Source organism: Misgurnus anguillicaudatus, chromosome 20 (assembly GCF_027580225.2).
Source record: "Misgurnus anguillicaudatus chromosome 20, ASM2758022v2, whole genome shotgun sequence".
Lineage (NCBI taxonomy): Eukaryota > Metazoa > Chordata > Actinopteri > Cypriniformes > Cobitidae > Misgurnus > Misgurnus anguillicaudatus.
Window position 1 is genome coordinate 11,987,741 of NC_073356.2, and position 19,218 is coordinate 12,006,958.

Genomic DNA, 19,218 nt, shown 5'->3' on the forward strand with positions numbered 1-19,218 from the left:
CTAAGCTAGATTGGGAATTGTTTAGAGGAGCAGTCTTAACGTCTTAATATGGACTATGCTTTTACTGTCATTAAAAAAATCCCTACCACATGTATCATCTTCTGCTTATTTTTCTAGAGATAAATAAACAGCTCTGATGGCAGTATCTTTGCATTGCACCATGGGATGTCATTTTCAAATAATGCCCATCAACATTGCATTTTATTATTACTGTTGTTAAAATGCATTGGTCTCGAGGACTCAATCTGAAATTATGAGTCCTTCTCCTCCCACTGTGGTCTGAGACTGAGTCAAGACCGAGTTTTTAAAGGAACAAGTCACGAGAGACGAGTCAGAGAAAGCAGAAATCAGTCTCGAGACTCGAATACTACATCACTACAGTTATGTCAAAAATTCCCAACAAGAACTAAATGCAGAGAAGTGCAATTTGCTGTAGCTCAGGGTAAATCAAATATCATTGTCAAAGATTGCTATGACAAAATATAGCCCCAACATTAGAGGTATGGATTGAGTATTTCTGTAGTGGCAAGCTACGTTTTAAAAGCTCGTACACAGAGTGTAGCATTTACGACAACGCGCACACAAAATTCCGTTTTCTCTCGTGTCTTTACTGGACACATACACACAAAGCAATCTCTGCATGTATTTTTGTAAAAAAACAATTATAAATGTCTTGAAGTAAAAGGAATCAATTGAGAAAGGAATCGGATTTGTGACATTAAGCCCTATGTGGCTCCGTGCAGATCTCACTCTTAAAGCAACAGTAGCTAAATCTAGCGGCAAAGTCACCAAGTTGGCAACACTGGTTGCTTGCTCGTGACTATGCTCGTATTTTTTTCTCAGGAAAGTAGCAGTAAAGCTGATCTGTCTTTTACTGTATAAATCTGATCAAGCCAAAGATTCTTCTTCAAAATAGGAAAGATGCAATACTTCTCTATAAGTACTCAAGATTAACATAAAATTAGCAGAAACAATGTGTGTTATATGACCTTTAAAAACCATTAAATGCTGCTACGGAGACGAGCAGATTTTCTCGGGAGCATGTTTCTTTGAACAGACAAAATTTTGGGATGGAATAGGTATAAGAGTATTCCTGTAATCGCATTGGGTCTCATGTGCCTCATGAATGTGTGTTTCGCCACAACTCATATGATGACTAGTCATGAGACACACAAGAACCAATGCCATTTATGAATATGACTTTTGCCTCAATAAATTACTAAATCATGCCTATTAGTAGTTCGTAAGTTGTTAAGTTTATGTGTTAGATAGGATTAATGGCCATGCAGAATAAGGCATTAATAAGTGCTTAAAGGGACTAATAAAGAGACAGTATTTTAGTAATATGATATTCTAATAGGCAGCTTTTAATGTTGAGAATTGGTGCATAAAGTGTTACCGTTATTTCAAATGTGTATCCAAAAGTTGCCAGAAAATTAATTTTGGCACATCTGGACTGATCTGGATTTTTGTATTTGCTGTGTTTTTGTGGTTTGTTTTATTATGTATTTCCATCTTTTATCTCTCAAAACCTTCCTCGTGGGAACCAAGCATAACTGATGGCTGAGCGTGGAGGATAGCGGCATTCTGGTACTGAATGATACCTCTGGGCTAAAGCGGGAAAGCGTGGACATATCTCTCCATCTGCTTCCCGGAGACATCAAAGGAAAAGCCTTGGATTCTACAGCCTATATATAAAACCTGCAGGAAGACATGTGTTATTCTGGCTGTCTTCCTGTAACCTAAGGCTGCCTGAGTACTCTTTATTTCTTATTCGCCTTACACTGTGTGCCTTATTCTTTCTGATCTCTCCTGAAGTGGACTGTCTGGTGATTAAATGTACTCATTTTTTGTTCTTGTGAGTCAGTTCTGGAATGATTCAGTTTTTGCCCTCTGACTTGCAGACATTATAAGACATCTAAAAATAGTGCATTTAAAGCTGTGGGACTTCCACTACAGCCATAAACTAGCCACTTATTATTAAAAAAGGTGATATTATAAACAGATTTTTCTTGCTTTGTTTAGTGTAATATAAAAGCAAAATGTCTCATGAAGTAGAGAAAAATCATTGTACAGGTATACAGGTATAAGTATAGACCAGGGGTGGGCATTCCCGGCAGTCCTGCAAAGTTTAGCTCCAACCCTAATCAAGCACACCTGAAAAATCTAATCAAAGGCTGCAGGATGACTTGGAAATTATTTTCAGGTGTGTTTGATTGTTGTTAAAGCTAAACTGTGCAGGACAGTGGCCCCTTCAGGACCAGGAATGCCCACCCCTGATATAGACGGGTTCATTGGACGTATGCAAGGTTACGTGTCTGACCCAAAGTTAACTTCCGCTTGTTTATCGGTCTGGCTAGTGTCAGAACTGACCCCTGGAACAGATACCTTGTGGAAAATAAAAATGTTTTGGTTTCCAAAAGACGAGGAGAGACAATGAGCATGGATCATCAATGTGTGGGTTTGGCAGCCAGGCAAGAATTTAAGTATCTGTAGCTAACATTGCACAAGTGTAATGGTTGATAAGCTTTAGCTATGATTTGAATTAAGGTAATTTACTGGGTGTTTATTTAGCTTGTTATCAAAAATAAACTACTCTAGACGGACTTTGTTGTGACTGTTTCTGCCAGAAGTTAAGTTTGGTCCACAAAAGCCATTTGTTACTGGCCCTGTCCCAAATGGCGCACTTCGTGTGGACTTTCGGTCTTGTGGCCTTAAATTGCACATGCTCGCTTAGTCTACAAGTCTGTAGGGTGTCCCACCTGTCATTTATACGCTCTGAAGTGTTCATCAGCGCCCGCTTTGCCCCCTTAATGCGTTCTTCGGAGAAGCCTGCACTGCTGCAGGCTTTAAGCACTTTACCAACCCAGAAGTCTCTGCGAAAGAGCAATCAGACGACGGATGGGAAGAGTTCACATTGATGGGCAACTTCTCTTCCTATTTCCGGTGTGACGTGCGAGTCTGTCCCAAAATACCACTCCGGTTCGCCCTCGTGTACTTGCATCAAGGGTCCCTAAGGTCTGCACTACATATGATGTCATTAAAGTGTAAACTCTGAGGAAGTCCATAAGTCCGGAGTGTGCCATTTGGGACAGGGCCTATGTTGTTGCTGCTGAAACAGTCTATAGTGGATCAGAAAAGTGTAGCTTAAATATTTACAAATAGAGTACTACAAGTGGGTTTAAACCCGAAAAAAGTAAACCCTAGGGTTCTTTCAAACTCATATGCTGGTGTTTTCTCCATTGGAAAAATCTTTGTGTAGCTTTTTTGCATGCGGGAATAGTTTATTGTACACGTTATTGGACTGTACACATCAAGCTTCAACAATGATCAAAAGAAAAAATTCAATAATATAGTCTATACTTGTGCAGTACTCCAAGTCATTATTGAATGATAATCTGCCTTACCTCCATCACCGCTCTGAAATCTCAATTTTGTTTGCATTCAGATTAAAAAATGATTGCAAACGGTTTCGGCTGGCACTGGCATTGCATTGAGATGAGATTGGAATAACTGAAATATTTGCCCGTTCCTTTAACAATGCAATCATGTTGCTTCAGAAGATATGGACTATCATAGGCTATTTTTATGATACTTCAGAGGGGTTTTTGCCCTTTCTAAAGCTTAGTTGCTGTGCCAATTTAAACTGTCATTGTATAAAATAGACCTACGTTAATTCCTAAAAAAACTGCTTTTGTATTCGCCACAGAAAAATTAAAAAACCCCATGACATGAGAGTGACTAACTAATGACACAGTTTTCAGTTTTAGATGAAATCTGTTTTTTTCATCCTCATTAAACACAATATCCCAAAAAGGATACAACGGACAACATCACTTTCGAAATTAACTTCTGCTTCCACCCACGAGGGACCAGAAGGTTAATTAGAGCACAATGTTTGCTGTTCTTCAGCAGTATATCAAACAACTTGTTTGCTAATGACCCGGACAAATGGAGGAAGGGATCTGACAGGGTGCTAAAGACTTCTGAGCTCATGACAATTAGAAAGCGTGTGTGCTGTTTGCGAGGACACAGGTGATGGATCACGCTGTATGTGGCACTACTAGGGCCAGTGTGTAATTTGGTCGCTTCCAATTAGCTTAGTATGCCATGCTCTACTGACTTACTGACAGTCCACTTCTCTTGCTTTATTGACATCCTGACCTTTACATGCATCAGTGTTTGTTTGTAAAGCTATTTGGAGATACACATCAGAACTCCCAAGAACATGGTTTCTAATGGGGAACGGGAAATGTACTTATTAATGATTTATGTTTGAACCTTGCAAAATTTGGAGTAAATATGCCATGGGCAAACCCACGTTTAGTGAAAATTTTTGTGAAGTTTAGTGAAAATTGCGACAATAAAGTCCTAATAAACCAAGACAATAAAACACCAAATGTTTTGTGGCTATTAAAATGTTTTAAATGGCTATTAATTCCCAAACACAGAGTAAAGATTCAAAAATAAGTATTGCTTAATGTTATCAATTTTTTGAAGCCAGACATCAGGGAGATGGCTGACACTGTCTCGTCCCCGTCTCCCCTTACTCCCTTACTCCCGGATTTCGATGAGGCTCGGAGGGTATCGATTTCTTGTGTTAAACCTATTGGTCAGGTGTGGGATTTTGGTTCTCGTAAAGGATTCAGTGTGTTGACCTCCAAAACATGCGCCGGCCAGTGCCTTTCCTTGTTCTCCCTAAACCAAATGTGTTGAGTCTGTCACAGGGGGAGACGTTGCAATACCATAACTAATCTTTTTCTTTTCTCTCAACAGGTATTGTTTCGAAATAGTGAAAACTTGTATCTTGTTGAACTATTGCCTCCCTATGACACATCTATTTTATTGTTTTCTCTTATTGTAAAACAGTACAAAGAGAAAAAGTAAGGCCAATTTACATTATATAAGCACAGACATTATTCAGTCCACAGAATAAAGATAATTCCTATGCATCCCAATTCCAGTTCTATCAAATTTGCAACATATGTTAATATTTGTTTTTAACAATGGGATGTGCTGCCATACGGTGTACAGTTTATCGAGCCCATAGCAACATTTTTAGGGGGGCTGAGAAGTAATTTGGGGCCTAGCTACGCCCATGTGCTGACCAAACCTATTGAGACAACTGATTCACTGAAATACAGATCAACAAATTAGTGCACATGAAACCTATGTATGACCAAAGGTGCAGAAAAAAAACATTTTGAAACTATTATCACTATAATAACAAAATAAACACTTTTCTGGCTTCTTTTTGCTTTTTTGTTTTTTCATATAAAAGCGCGGCATCCCAGTGTCTATTGGTCACTGTACACAGGGTACACAAACTTTGCAGTTTGGGCGGCCCGCCTAAGCTGGGAAACCCTACCGCCTTAACTAGGTCGTCAACAAAAAAAAAAAATCGCTGTATATGCCGAAATTTGTCTGTATATGGCCTTTCTCGAAGATACAGTTTTGATGCCTTTAAGGTTACATTTCAAATCATTGGCTAAAATTAACATTTAAAGTTACATTTTATATAACCATACATAAAACCTCTATGGCAGCGTCTACATCACATTTTTTTGTAAGTAACTTTGGACAAAAGTGTTGCTAAAAGCCAAAATGAAAATGCACTGAGAAGATAGTTATGTATATTGCATTGCTATTCTGTCAAGATATCTTTATTATTCAAATTACGACTTTGTTATTTATTTTTATAGGTAAAAAACAGTTACCAGCTGAGCAACAGTAACATTTTATCGACCAGAAACTCAATGGATTATACAACCCCAAAACAGAAAAAGTTGGGACACTGTAGAAATTGTGAGTAAAAAAGCAAAGGAATAATTTACAAATCTCAAAAACTTATATTGTATTCACAATAGAATATAGATAACATATCAAATGTTGAAAGTAAGATATTTTGAAATGTCATGCCAAATATTGGCTCATTTTGGATTTCATGAGAGCTACACATTCCAAAAAAAGTTGGGACAGGTAGCAATAAGAGGCCAGAAAATTTTAATGTACATATAAGGAACAGTTGAAAGACCAATTTGCAACTTATTAGGTCAATTGGCAACATGATTGGGTATAAAAAGAGCCTCTCAGAGTGGCAGTGTCTCTCAGAAGTCAGGATGGGCAGATAATCACCAATTCCCCCAATGCTGCAGCGAAAAATAGTTTTCTAAGTTTCTCAGAGAAAAATTGCAATGAGATTGAAGTTATCATCATCTACAGTGCATAATATCATTCAAAGATTCAGAGAATCTGGAACAATCTCTGTGTGTAAGGGTCAAGACCGGAAAACCATACCGGATGCCCGTGATCTTCGGGCCCTAAGACAGCACTGCATCACATACAGGAATGCTACTGTCATGGAAATCACAACATAGGCTCAGGAATACTTCCAGAAAACATTGTCAGTGAACACAATCCACCGTGTCATTCGCTGTTGCCAGCTAAAACTCTATAGGTCAAAAAAGAAGCCATATCTAAACATGATCCAGAAGCACAGGCGTTTTCCCTGGGCAAGGCTCATTTAAAATGGACTTTGGCAAAGTGGAAAACTGTTCTGTGGTCCAACGAATCAAAATTTGAAGTTCTTTTTAGAAAACTGGGACGCCATTTCATCCGGACTAAAGAGGACAAGGACAACCCAAGTTGTTATTAGCGCTCATTTCAGAAACTTGCATCTCTGATGGTTTGGGGCTGTATGAATGCGTGTGTCATGGGCAGCTTACACATCTGGAAAGGCACCATCAATGCTGAAAGGTTTATCCAAGTTCTAGATACATATGATCCCATTCAGACGTCGTCTCTTTCAGGGAAGACCTTGCATTTTCCAACATGACAATGCCAGACCACATACTGCATCAATTACAACATCAAGACTGCATAGAAGAAGGATCCGGGTACTGAAATGGCCAGCCTGCAAGTCCAGATTTTTCAACCATAGAAAAGATTTGGTGCATCATAAAGAGGAAGATGCGACAAAGAAGACCTAAGACAGTTGAGCAACTAGAAGTCTGTATTAGACAAGAATAGGACAACATTCCTATTCCTAAACATTGGCCCTCTTCCACCTGTTCCTTATATGTACATTTAATTTTTCTGGCCTCTTATTGCTACCTGTCCCAACTTTTTTTGGAATGTGTAGCTCTCATGAAATCCAAAATGAGCCAATATTTGGGATGACATTTTAAAATATCTTACTTTCAACATTTGATATGTTATCTATATTCTACTGTGAATAAAATATAAGTTTATGAGATTTGTAAATTATTCCATTCCTTTTTTACTCACAATTTCTACTGTGTCCCAACTTTTTCTGTTTTGGGGTTGTACAAAATGACATCAAATACATTGTTTTTGGTGGGGAAAACACAGTAGAGAAAGTAATTTCATGTTGACTTTAATTAATAACCATCACCATTTTGTTGTCAGTTACCGTGAAGCACTTTTTCAAACCTTTAAAACACAAAATGTATTGGCAAAATTAGGGAAATTTCTTGATTATTATCCATTATATTTAATAAAGTTTAATATAGTCTCTAATTTTCTATATGCAATTTTCTATATCCCACTTTAATAAGCTCATTTTCTATATGCCACTTTCTTCACAGCTTTTTACTTATGAAAGCACATTACCAGCCTTGCTTAGGCTCTTGGGTTGGCAATTTGTTGACTCTCTGACTTGTATTCACACAGTCACAATGTTAATCATCATGTCCCTTGAGTCTCTAATTGGCCTTCCATACAGCTATCTGCAGCTGCGCTGCTCCAGTGAATATGAACACGCACCAGCTCAGGTTTTACCCAGCCAAACTACATAGTTAGAGCAAAGCTGTACTTAAACACTAAAGAAACATGTCTGAAATATTCCAGCCCCCCTTCTCTCTCAACCACATACGTAGCAAATTTCTAAATCTTTCAAATGTATGGGTTATTATGTAATTTAGGAGTAGTAATTGTGGTAATTATGTAGGGTCTGGAGTTATTTTATCCTGTGCCTGTAAAAAGGGAGGGTAAGTCCCCCAATTCAAGCACTTCCATTACATTTAAAAGTCAAATGAAGCATTCAGTGTTGAGCTGTCTAGACGGAGACCAAAAGCATGATGCTGCTATCTTGCCCTTGATTATATCTATATTTAACATCTTTTTAAAGATAATTGAGAAATTAGACACTGTTTGTTTGTGGGCCCTGTCCCAAATGACGCAGTTCATGTGGACTTGCAGTTTCATGAGTCAAGGGTGCCACATTTTTTGGGTTGGAAATTTGGCATCTATTATTCGAAAGGTGCTTGTGGGTTGTGCCTTTGCGGTCACTATGCACTCCCGCAATTGCTCTGCCGAGACCACACTGGAGCGGACTTCACAGTAGACAGCTAAACAGAAGTCGTGTGTCATGACTTAAAATGGTCCTATGTATCACAGATATGTATACATTTGGTACCAATATGTACATTTGAGGTACTAATATGATCTTTATGGTACCAATATGCACATTTGATGTACAATTATGATCTTTATGGTACCAATATGTACATTTGAGGTACTAATATGATCTTTTTGGTACCAAAATTTCAGATATTAATATGATAGTACCTCAAATGTACATATTGGTACCAAAACTATCATATTAATATCTGAAATGTACATATTGGTACCAAAAAGACCTTATTAGTACCTTAAATGTACATATTGGTACCAAAACTAATAAGGTATTTTTGGTAGCAATATGTACATTTCAGATATTAATATGATAGTTTTGGTACCAATAGCATTTGAGGTATTAATAAGGTCTTTTTGGTACCAATATGCACATTTAATAGCCTGGATGCCAGCCGATCTTAGCCCCGCCCACACGATTTTGAGAACGGGAAGATCGGTCTGGGGTTTCTGCGTTGAGGAGCTACTATGCTAGACCCAAAGCTGGTCGAACCAATCAAATTGTCAGGGCGGGCTTTATACGATGATGGACAGATGATCAACAGTAAAGTAATGAACCACGTCACCAAAGAGCGCGCGTGGGTTGAATCTGTTTACAACGAAATGGCTGCCGCTGTAGAATTCAGATGTGTGGATTCTGACATTGAGTCTGTTGTAAAACGATATCGACAGAGCATTGATTTTAAAAGAGGAACAGAGAAACGCGAGCAAGGCATTTGTTGATGTTTTTGCCGTCCTTCCTACGGGATTCAGCAAAAGTTGGTCGCATCTGAAACTGGTATCAAGGCGATGCAACTCGGCGTGCATGACGAGATGGATATAATTAGCGGTCGTTGCCAGCTTCTTTTCGGAAGCCCGGAATCGTGGTTGCTGAATAAGTGGAGGGACGTGCTAGGCTCCAATATTTTCAAGCCAACGTAATGGGTATCGTCGTGGATGAAGTTCACCTAATGGTAAGAGATAGTCTTACTCTATTACTTAGTAAATACTTAATGTTGTGATATAAACGAAATGTTGTAAACATAGTAGGTGTTGATGTACGTTCTCTAAGACTTAGTATAATCACAATCTTTGTGTCATTGTAGCGAAATAACTAGCAGTTCGGTCAGGCTGCAAAAGACGTAACGTACGACACACACTCCGTTGCTCTGATTGGTCGTAGGTCTATCCAATTGAGTGCAGAGACATTTTTCGGTTGAGACTGCCTCAATGGAGCGGTATCAGACTCAAATTCTGACTAGAATTGAGTATGACAACGTCAGGCTACACATTTAAGGTACTGATATGACCTTTTTGGTTCCAGTGTGTACCTCTGATGTACTATTATGAACTATTTAGGTGCAAAGGTGTACGTTTTAAAAGGATACTGCCAAAGTGACAACTATAGGGACCATTTTTGACCATTTTAATCCAAAGCATAGTGAGCTGTACATTTTCTTATTATGTTTATTTCATTGGAATCACTCTCTGATCTTGGTATTGCTAGCTCAATGCTATGAGTTGAGCTACAAGATTATCATAGATAGACAGACAGACAGACATATAGATAGATAGGGGAAAATTGGACAACACATTTTTTGGGAAACATAAATATACTGTAGGTAAAGTCCTGCATACATCATGTATTACTTACCAAAACAAACTCGTGACGTTATCTCGTGACTCGCTATCTTTAGCGTGGCGTAAATCTCTGCGTGTCCCTGACTCTTTCTCTTAGAGGATTGGCCATGATAGAAAAAAATATATTTTCTAAGCTGCTTTGCTGTCACCCATTTCCAGGCTACAGGCAAACCTGTGCACTTCAAGAGCATACCTTCACAAATCCTCTTCCTTTGACTCATGCTTGAACTTCTTTGAATTATACTTGAGATGACATCAGACGAGCATGAGCATCAAGGAAACAAGGCAAGGTTTGAAGTAATGCTTATGCATATGCGTGTATGTTTGAGATAGCACATGTCATTTTAAATGTCATTTTAGTGTGTGCGTGTGTTTGTGTGCTCCTTGTTGTGAGAGGTGATTACAGTCACACCAACCCTGCTTTGTAAACCAAGGTGCGCAAATAGACAATCGCCATAGCAACAGGGCTGAAAATTGTCAATGGAAAGTGCAGTGGATTTATCAATGATGGCCTAGATGACATAGTGTTTTAAAGGACACAGGGATATGCAGATTTCCTCACCACCTCGTTGCCGTGAAGTCATCTCATTTCACAGCGCTGATGAATGGCATTTGCATAGAGCAGGACCTCGTCCCATAATTTGGTCTTCAAGACTGTAGAGGATCCATGCATAGCTTAGCTTTGGATAAGGGCAGGGTTAAGAGGTGTGGTATGCACATCAGTTACACAAGATAATTGGATACTTCAGGTGATGTTCTTATCACAGAACTAAAAATGACACTTCATAATGAACCCGTTGACCCCTTCCTTCCATCTTCTCTAACGTTTCCCCAGGGCTCCTCGTCTGTCCAGAGGTTAACAGTTTTGGTAATTTTGCAAAACACTTCATTGTAACATTTCCCTGCGATGCATGCAAAGCATGATAACATACGTGCTATAATATGTGCGTTACGTTGCCATTTTACATAAAAGGTCATTTATGGGTCAGGTAATTTTGGCTGTCATTTTAATTACTTTTATCCTGAGATTGTAAGTGGGTCGCCCATGCATGGAAGAACCCTTTCACTGTGGGAAATGATAAACTGAATTTACTAGAAGACTTAATTACGTTCCATTGGAATCGCTCCTGTTTTGGAAAACAAACACAGCTCTGTTTTCATTAATACGTGAATGAGACTTTTTGTGCCTATTATTTTGAAGCAGCTGCACATTGACAGCGATAGTCGCAGAATTCATTATTAATATGTTTACGCCAGAGTTGCTCTGACGAAAGGCAAAATAAAGCTATTAGCAAAGTCCGTTTGTGGCTGTATTTTTTCACATTGCGAATTTAACAACGGTGTGCCATTTGTATAATTGGAATAGTGAGTTGAATTAGTAATTTATTTAAATTGCTCATTCGTGATGTACTCTTTTAGGTAATGCTAGCCTGGAGCATAGCAATCTCTCAGTATGTTAATGAGTTACACAACGAACATGTTAAATATGTACACTCCTCATTTGCATACAAATTCAATTAACCTAGTTGAAGGGGGAAAAAATAGGAACAAATCTTTTGATTGATGTTTCTGTTGCGCAAGTGTGGCGGAATACACAGGATGTGAATTGACTACGGGCGATGTATCTCAGTGGACTTATTGCATCTCTGTGAAACTTTCTCTCTCTCTCTGAAAGTCTTGAGAGTTTAATGTCGGGCTAATCGTGGACCTCATAACTCATAAAGTTCGTAACGCGATCTTGTGCATTACAGTCGTCAATTAAGCGACTTGCTTCGAGCGCATAGTCCAATTAAGGATAAGCGGGATGCACAAACCTGCGAGTATCAATGAAAGCATATCGGCGCACGGTCGTCTGAATGTTATCATGGCACCGCTGTGAATATATGGACTCCGGCCTCTCCCAACATTTACATATTAGACAATTAACCAAATTGATTTTCTTCGCCTGTGATGAGAGGTGAAAGCAGAAGCTGGTCTTTCTCCTCTGGGGGTTGGACACTGTGGCTTTCCATCAAAGATGTCATGAAGAATGCCGGGGCTTCATTAGCATGCCGCTAATTAGATGGTCACATGCGCCTGCTAATTATCATATATACTGTCTTTTGTTGACAACCTCAAAAGCTATGAATTTTCTATGTAATATCACCTTCATTTGCATGAGTGAGCCATTAACATGGGTTTAATTGGTTTGAAATGTCCTCACAGACACTTTTACTCAAGGCTACGGCCCGTTCATGAGTTCAGATGTTTTGATCTAAAATATCCTTTTGCTTTTCACATTCTTTAAAACATTTGCCCTCCTTTGTACTGTAAACTCCTGATGTTCTGTGCATGCTGTCAGTTTCTGTCCTTTGTGAAAAGTCTTTGCTAGTGTGGCAAGTAGGGAGATAGGATTTACAAATTCAGGAAGACTAACGTCCCAACTACGCCACCCCTAAAACGGGAAATTCACAATAAGGTATGAAGGATCATTTGTCAAAGATGGGGTGCGGAGGAAACAACACAACAAAAATATAAAATATATACATTCTTTATTATACAATACAATTATAATAACAATCACTCAAAGGTCAAATACTTCATCCAGCATCCATAATGCATACAAAGAAACAAAACAAACAATCATAAAAAATGAAGCGAGACCTGGCAAGCAAGGATTGTTCAATTTCCACCCCTCACTCAGTATCCCACAACCATGTTAGTGAAACACTGCAGAATATTAAACACAGCAATGTGTGAACTCCAACCCAATGTCTTCCACATTCCTAATACAATCCCAACAAAATAACAAAATCAGAATGCACACACCCACATAGAAAAATCTATAAATAAATAGCCAAAACAAGCAAACAAACATAAAAAAAACAATTCAATAGAAACCTTTACACATCCATAAACAGGACGACCACATTGGCTGGGTTATTTTTGACCCATGTTGGGTAAGTATTTGACAGAACACACCACTGGGTTAAATTTACCAAATGCTGGGTTGTTTAACCCAACTGCTGGGTTATTATAATCCATGGTTGCAAAACAACCCAACATTAGGCCATTTTTAACCCAGCATTCGTTTTGTCCAATATTTACCCAACATGTACTAATATGGTATTTTTGTTACCAATATGCACATTCAAGGTACTAATATGATGTTTTCGGTACCAGTATGTTACTCTGAGGTACTATTATGAACTATTTAGCAGGGATACGGATTTCCGTATTTTCTGACCTTGGTGGGATTTCTTAACCCAACATTAGGTAATTTTTTTAACCCAGCATCTGTTTTGTCCAGTATTTACCCAACATGTACTAATATGGTATTTTCGGTACCAATATGCACATTCAAGGTACTAATATGATGTTTTCGGTACCAGTATGTTACTCTGAGGTACTATTATGAACTATTTAGCAGGGATACGGATTTCCGTATTTTCTGACCTTGGTGGGATGACTTATCCCAACATTAGGTAATTTTTTTAACCTAGCATCTGTTTTGTCCAGTATTTACTCAACATGTACTAATATGATCTTTTCGGTACCAATATGCACATTCAAGGTACTAATATTATCTTTTCGGTACCAGTATGTTACTCTGAGGTACTATTATGAACTATTTAGCAGGGATACGGATTTCCGTATTTTCTGACCTTGGTGGGATGACTTATCCCAACATTAGGTAATTTTTTTAACCTAGCATCTGTTTTGTCCAGTATTTACCCAACATGTACTAATATGGTATTTTCGGTACCAATATGCACATTCAATGTACTAATATGATGTTTTCGGTACCAGTATGTTACTCTGAGGTACTATTATGAACTATTTAGCAGGGATACGGATTTCCGTATTTTCTGACCTTGGTGGGATGACTTATCCCAACATTAGGTAATTTTTTTAACCTAGCATCTGTTTTGTCCAGTATTTACCCAACATGTACTAATATGGTATTTTCGGTACCAATATGCACATTCAAGGTACTAATATGATGTTTTTGGTACCAGTGTGTTACTCTGAGGTACTATTATGAACTATTTAGCAGGGATACGGATTTCCGTATTTTCTGACCTTGGTGGGATGACTTAACCCAACATTAGGTAATTTTTTTAACCCAGCATCTGTTTTGTCCAGTATTTACCCAACATGTACTAATATGGTATTTTCGGTACCAATATGCACATTCAAGGTACTAATATGATGTTTTTGGTACCAGTGTGTTACTCTGAGGTACTATTATGAACTATTTAGCAGGGATGCAGATTTCCGTATTTTCTGACCTTGGTGGGATGACTTATCCCAACATTAGGTAAATTTTTTAACCTACCATCTGTTTTGTCTAGTATTTACCCAACATGTACTAATATGATCTTTTCGGTACCAGTATGTTACTCTGAGGTACTATTATAAACTATTTAGCAGGGATACGGATTTCAGTTTTTTTCTGACCTTGGTGGGATGACTTAACCCAACATTAGATAATTTTTTTAACGCAGCATCTGTTTTGTCCAGTATTTCCCCCACATGTACTAATATGATATTTTCTGTACCAATATGTGCATTCAAGGTACTAATATGATCTTTTCGGTACCAGTATGTTACTCTGAGGTACTATTATGAACTATTTAGAAGGGATACGGATTTCCGTTTTTTCTGACCTTGGTGGGATGACTTAACCCAACATTAGGTATTTTTTTTAACCCAGCATGTGTTTTGTTCAGTATTTACCCAACATGGGTCAAAAATAACCCAGCCATTTTTAGAGTGCAGAGTGGAAATACTTGCAGTCTAACAGCATGGAGTACAGTAATAAACACATTTTTAATTACAATCCCATAGTCATATGACCGAAAGAAGACGTAACTACGGCCTTCGAAACCACGCTTTGACACTGGGGACACACAGTACGCGACAAAATATATGCAGTAATCTCCAATCAATGAACACCCACTCATATTAACAAAACTGGAGGAAATGTGACCCAGGCAAGGCAGCAGTGCATTCATCTCAAAGGATTTACATTCCACCCCATTAGATTAGGTTACGGACACCCTAAAGGCATAAATGATACCTGCCAAGCACAAAACACTAAATAAAACACATAAATAACTAATACACTGAGTAAATCAATATTACATACCAAGGGTGATCTAGATATAAATGGTTGCAAACACCTCCATGCACAGCGATGAGAAAACCATCAGGCAGACCATTATCCTGCCAACAACAGGTATAATATTAAAAACTTAACACAAATGCAGATTTAACATGTGCATCCAACACCTACCTCTCATTCACATATCCTGTGTCCGCATGGGGGGGGTACCACTAGGTGAAGCATCTCGATCACTAACCCCTTATACCCTCTGAAGTGTACTCTAATTAGTTTGTACTGTATGTTTAGCCAACATCAACCAATAAACAACCAGGGTTATACACTCACCTAAAGAATTATTATTAAGGAACACCTGTTCAATTTCTCATTAATGCAATGGTGTAATGGTGTGTGGATGTTTTCTTGGCACACTTTAGGCCCCTTAGTGCCAATTGGGCATCGTTTAAATGCCACGGCCTACCTGAGCATTGTTTCTGACCATGTCAATCCCTTTATGACCACCATGTACCCATCCTCTGATGGCTACTTCAGCAGGATAATGCACCATGTCACAAAGCTCGAATCATTTCAAATTGGTTTCTTGAACATGGAAAGGAGTTCACTGTACTAAAATGGCCCCCACAGTCACCAGATCTCAACCTAATAGAGCATCTTTGGGATGTGGTGGAACGGGAGCTTCGTGCCCTGGATGTACATCCCACAAATCTCCATCAACTGCAAGATGCTGTCCTATCAATAAGGGCCAACATTTCTAGAGAATGCTTTCAGCACCTTGTTAAATCAATGCCACGTAAAATTAAGGCAGTTCTGAGGGCGAAACTAATACAAACACAGTATTAGTATGGTGTTCCTAATAATCCTTTAGGTGAGTGAATATGTCACCCTGCTACACTAATACTGTACATACCCAGATAGCAATTTTGCGTAAAAAAAGTCTAAAACCGGACAATGCAGATATGTACTTTGAGTCAGGGAATATTTATGCATCAGAGTTTACTCACCAAGCGAGGAAAGATAACAGTAAGACAGGTTGAGGCTTGATTTTAAATCAGTGCAGATATCTTTGTTAGATTTGTTCGACCCCTTCTACAAATACTCTACTGCTAAATTGCAATGTGACATGAGTATCTCAGTGATACCGTGTGATTAAAGGGTTCACACTTACACGTGTGAATATGAAATCAGTGTCACTCCTGTTCTGGGTGTGTTCACACTAAAACTCAAGCTTCTCACCCACTGTCATGGGATAAAGTATAGTGGGTGAGAAGGTGGGTGTGTGAAATGAGTTCTCAAGGGTTGTGAGCAGGCATTACAGTTTTTATAAACTCTTCTTGAGTGAAGTTATGTTTGGCTCATTCCGCTGGGCTGTTTGACATCCTCCTCTCCCTCGTATGAGAATGATGGGGGTGTTTTCTTGGGGTAATGAGGAATAAGATTCATGGTGCAGAGTTCACTTTCAAACATATATTAAGGCTCCCATAATTCAATGAAACTATTTATTAATGTAGGATTTCTTAGGTGCTTACATTTTTGGTTGCTTTTTCAGTACTGTCATTACTCTCTATAATCTACAAGGCTGTGTGAAAGTTTAATGGAAGAGAAAGTACAAGGTTCGCAAAGTTAAAGTAGAACAGAAGTTGTCAAACAATGCAGTTCATGAGCTCTATTCATTTTTTTAATGAGGTACTGGAAAAAGCATTGTTGCAGTGTTGCATATTGTGAGGCAAGTAATACAATACCTTAATACAACTCAAGTTAAAATGAAACAAGTGTATTTAGTGCCTTTTCTGCATAGTGGCCACTAACCAAGGCCAAACTGATGAAAAGCATTAGGCAACTATTGTTTTCATTTGCTAAAGTGCACTTCCTCTATGAACTATCACCAGAGCTCAGTGTGTTATAGCAGATGTTCAGCTTCCAAAGGTCTTTCTTCCACATAATAATTACTTCTTGTCCAAATCTCAGGGTTCTCCAAGAAAGTTTGTATGCAAAATCTGTTAGGGCCAATTCACACTGGTCCAACAACAACCAACAAACCCCAACATTCTAAAGTCTCATTTACTTTGATCCAACAACCGCCAGACGTGTTTGTTGGATCAATTTGAATTGGCCTTAAAATTGTAGTTCTTTCTGGTATTTGTTTCAATAGGAAAAATCACACACTCTCAGGTGTAAAAGGTATGATCATTTGAGTATTGACAAGCCTTACGAGGTCTGAATAGTGCTCTGAAAAAAATCTATAGTTTTATTTATACCCCCATTGCTAAACTGTGATAATGTAGTCACAGGGAATTTTAGGTTTATCGTTGTTATGTACAGTGTAATGTCAATGGTACAATAATAAAACAGCTGCACAGTGACAAAAAAAATTGTCAGATAACGGTCCATAGCTATCACTGGAGCCCTTTCAAGAAGTACACTTCTATTTCACACTTTTTCATTTTGTGAGTGATAACATGTAAAAAACATGACATTGATGTGTTTTTTTGTAAGGGACAGGTAAAGAGTTCATTTAAGTACCTCGAATGTACATATTAGTACCACAAATGCAGAGGCAGACAGAGTACACGTCTTCATTACTTGAGTAAAAGTACAGATACCCCTTTCTAAATTTTACTCAGGTACAAGTAAAATTACTAAAGTCAGATGACTACTTAAGTAAAAGTACTGAAGTACTTGTTTTTAAAAACACTTGCGTATCAAGAGTACATTTTCTAAATATTGCATTACTACTGCCACAGTGCACATTGAACCACGTGAGATGATTGACAGCTGTACACCAAATGATAGAGCTTTGAGGTCAAATCTGGAAATCAGGAAGAGGACACACATCTCGCTCCGTTAGCTGTTTCAGCTCTTCAGATCGCATAATTCAGTGGAAAATGAATAGAAATTCAAAATGACAAACGTTAAAGATGAATTATTTTGCACTCCTGGCATAAATTAAGAAATTAATGTCACTGCAATTTAACCAGTTTAAAGGCGGAGTCCACGATGTTTGAAAAACGCGTTGGAAAAGGAGACGGGCCGACTACCAAAACACACTTATAGCCAATCAAATCAAATCAAATGCCAGGTTGCGTATGTGTGGGGCAGGTCTATCAACAGAAGGTCCAGATTCTATTGGGGTAGGGGCGTGTTTGTTTAGGTGTTTCAAATATCAACATTGCCTTTCAAACATCATGGACTCCGCCTTTAATCATAAATAGTAGTCAAATATCGAAGCTGGACCTAATGCATCTTCATAACACTGTGTTTAGCACGTACTGAGCTACAAAATTATGTGAGTATCATGTATGTACATTTTTGTATTTTTGAAAGAAAAATATTTACGCATGTTTTTTGAAAAGCAAAATTTTTCACTGATATAAGTCCCCAAAACTCATTCTAAACATGTTTTCAAAGACTTTTCTAAACAGAATCTAGTAGTCTAGAGTTTTTTTCTTTAAAATGATGTGAAAATCATTCTGCCTACTCATTCACATAAAACAATATATTGATTTAGAATTTCTAAGACACTTTTTGCTGAGAAAGGCCGTATGTGAGAAGGTGTGAAAGCTCCTGAATAATCTGCGATTGACACCTGAAGAAATAAAGACACACATAATGAGCCGCATAATGAGCTGTTTAGGCAGGAATGTGAGAAAAAAACTACTTTTAGTAAAACCATGGTTTCTATATGGCAAAATATTTCAATAGAATGTTTATATATGATATATATTTTATATGCATGTTCTCTTGTTTTGTTTTTTACAAGAAAAGACATAAACCAACAATTTTTGGGAAAAATTATGGATTTATAGCATTTTGAAAAAACATAAAAATAAACTTTACATTTATAATCAACAATATTGTTGTTTCATTTAACAATCATTGTTTAGCATGTTGAGACTGAGCCAACAGACAATTTTAACAGGACACATTAAATATAAACAAAATGTGTGGGTCTATTAAAACTATTAAAATGGATATATACTGTAGGGTTTTGGAGAAGAGCTCTTCATATTAGGACCTTATGAAAGGATTACCTACTGCCCCAGTGACAGCTAGGGATTATT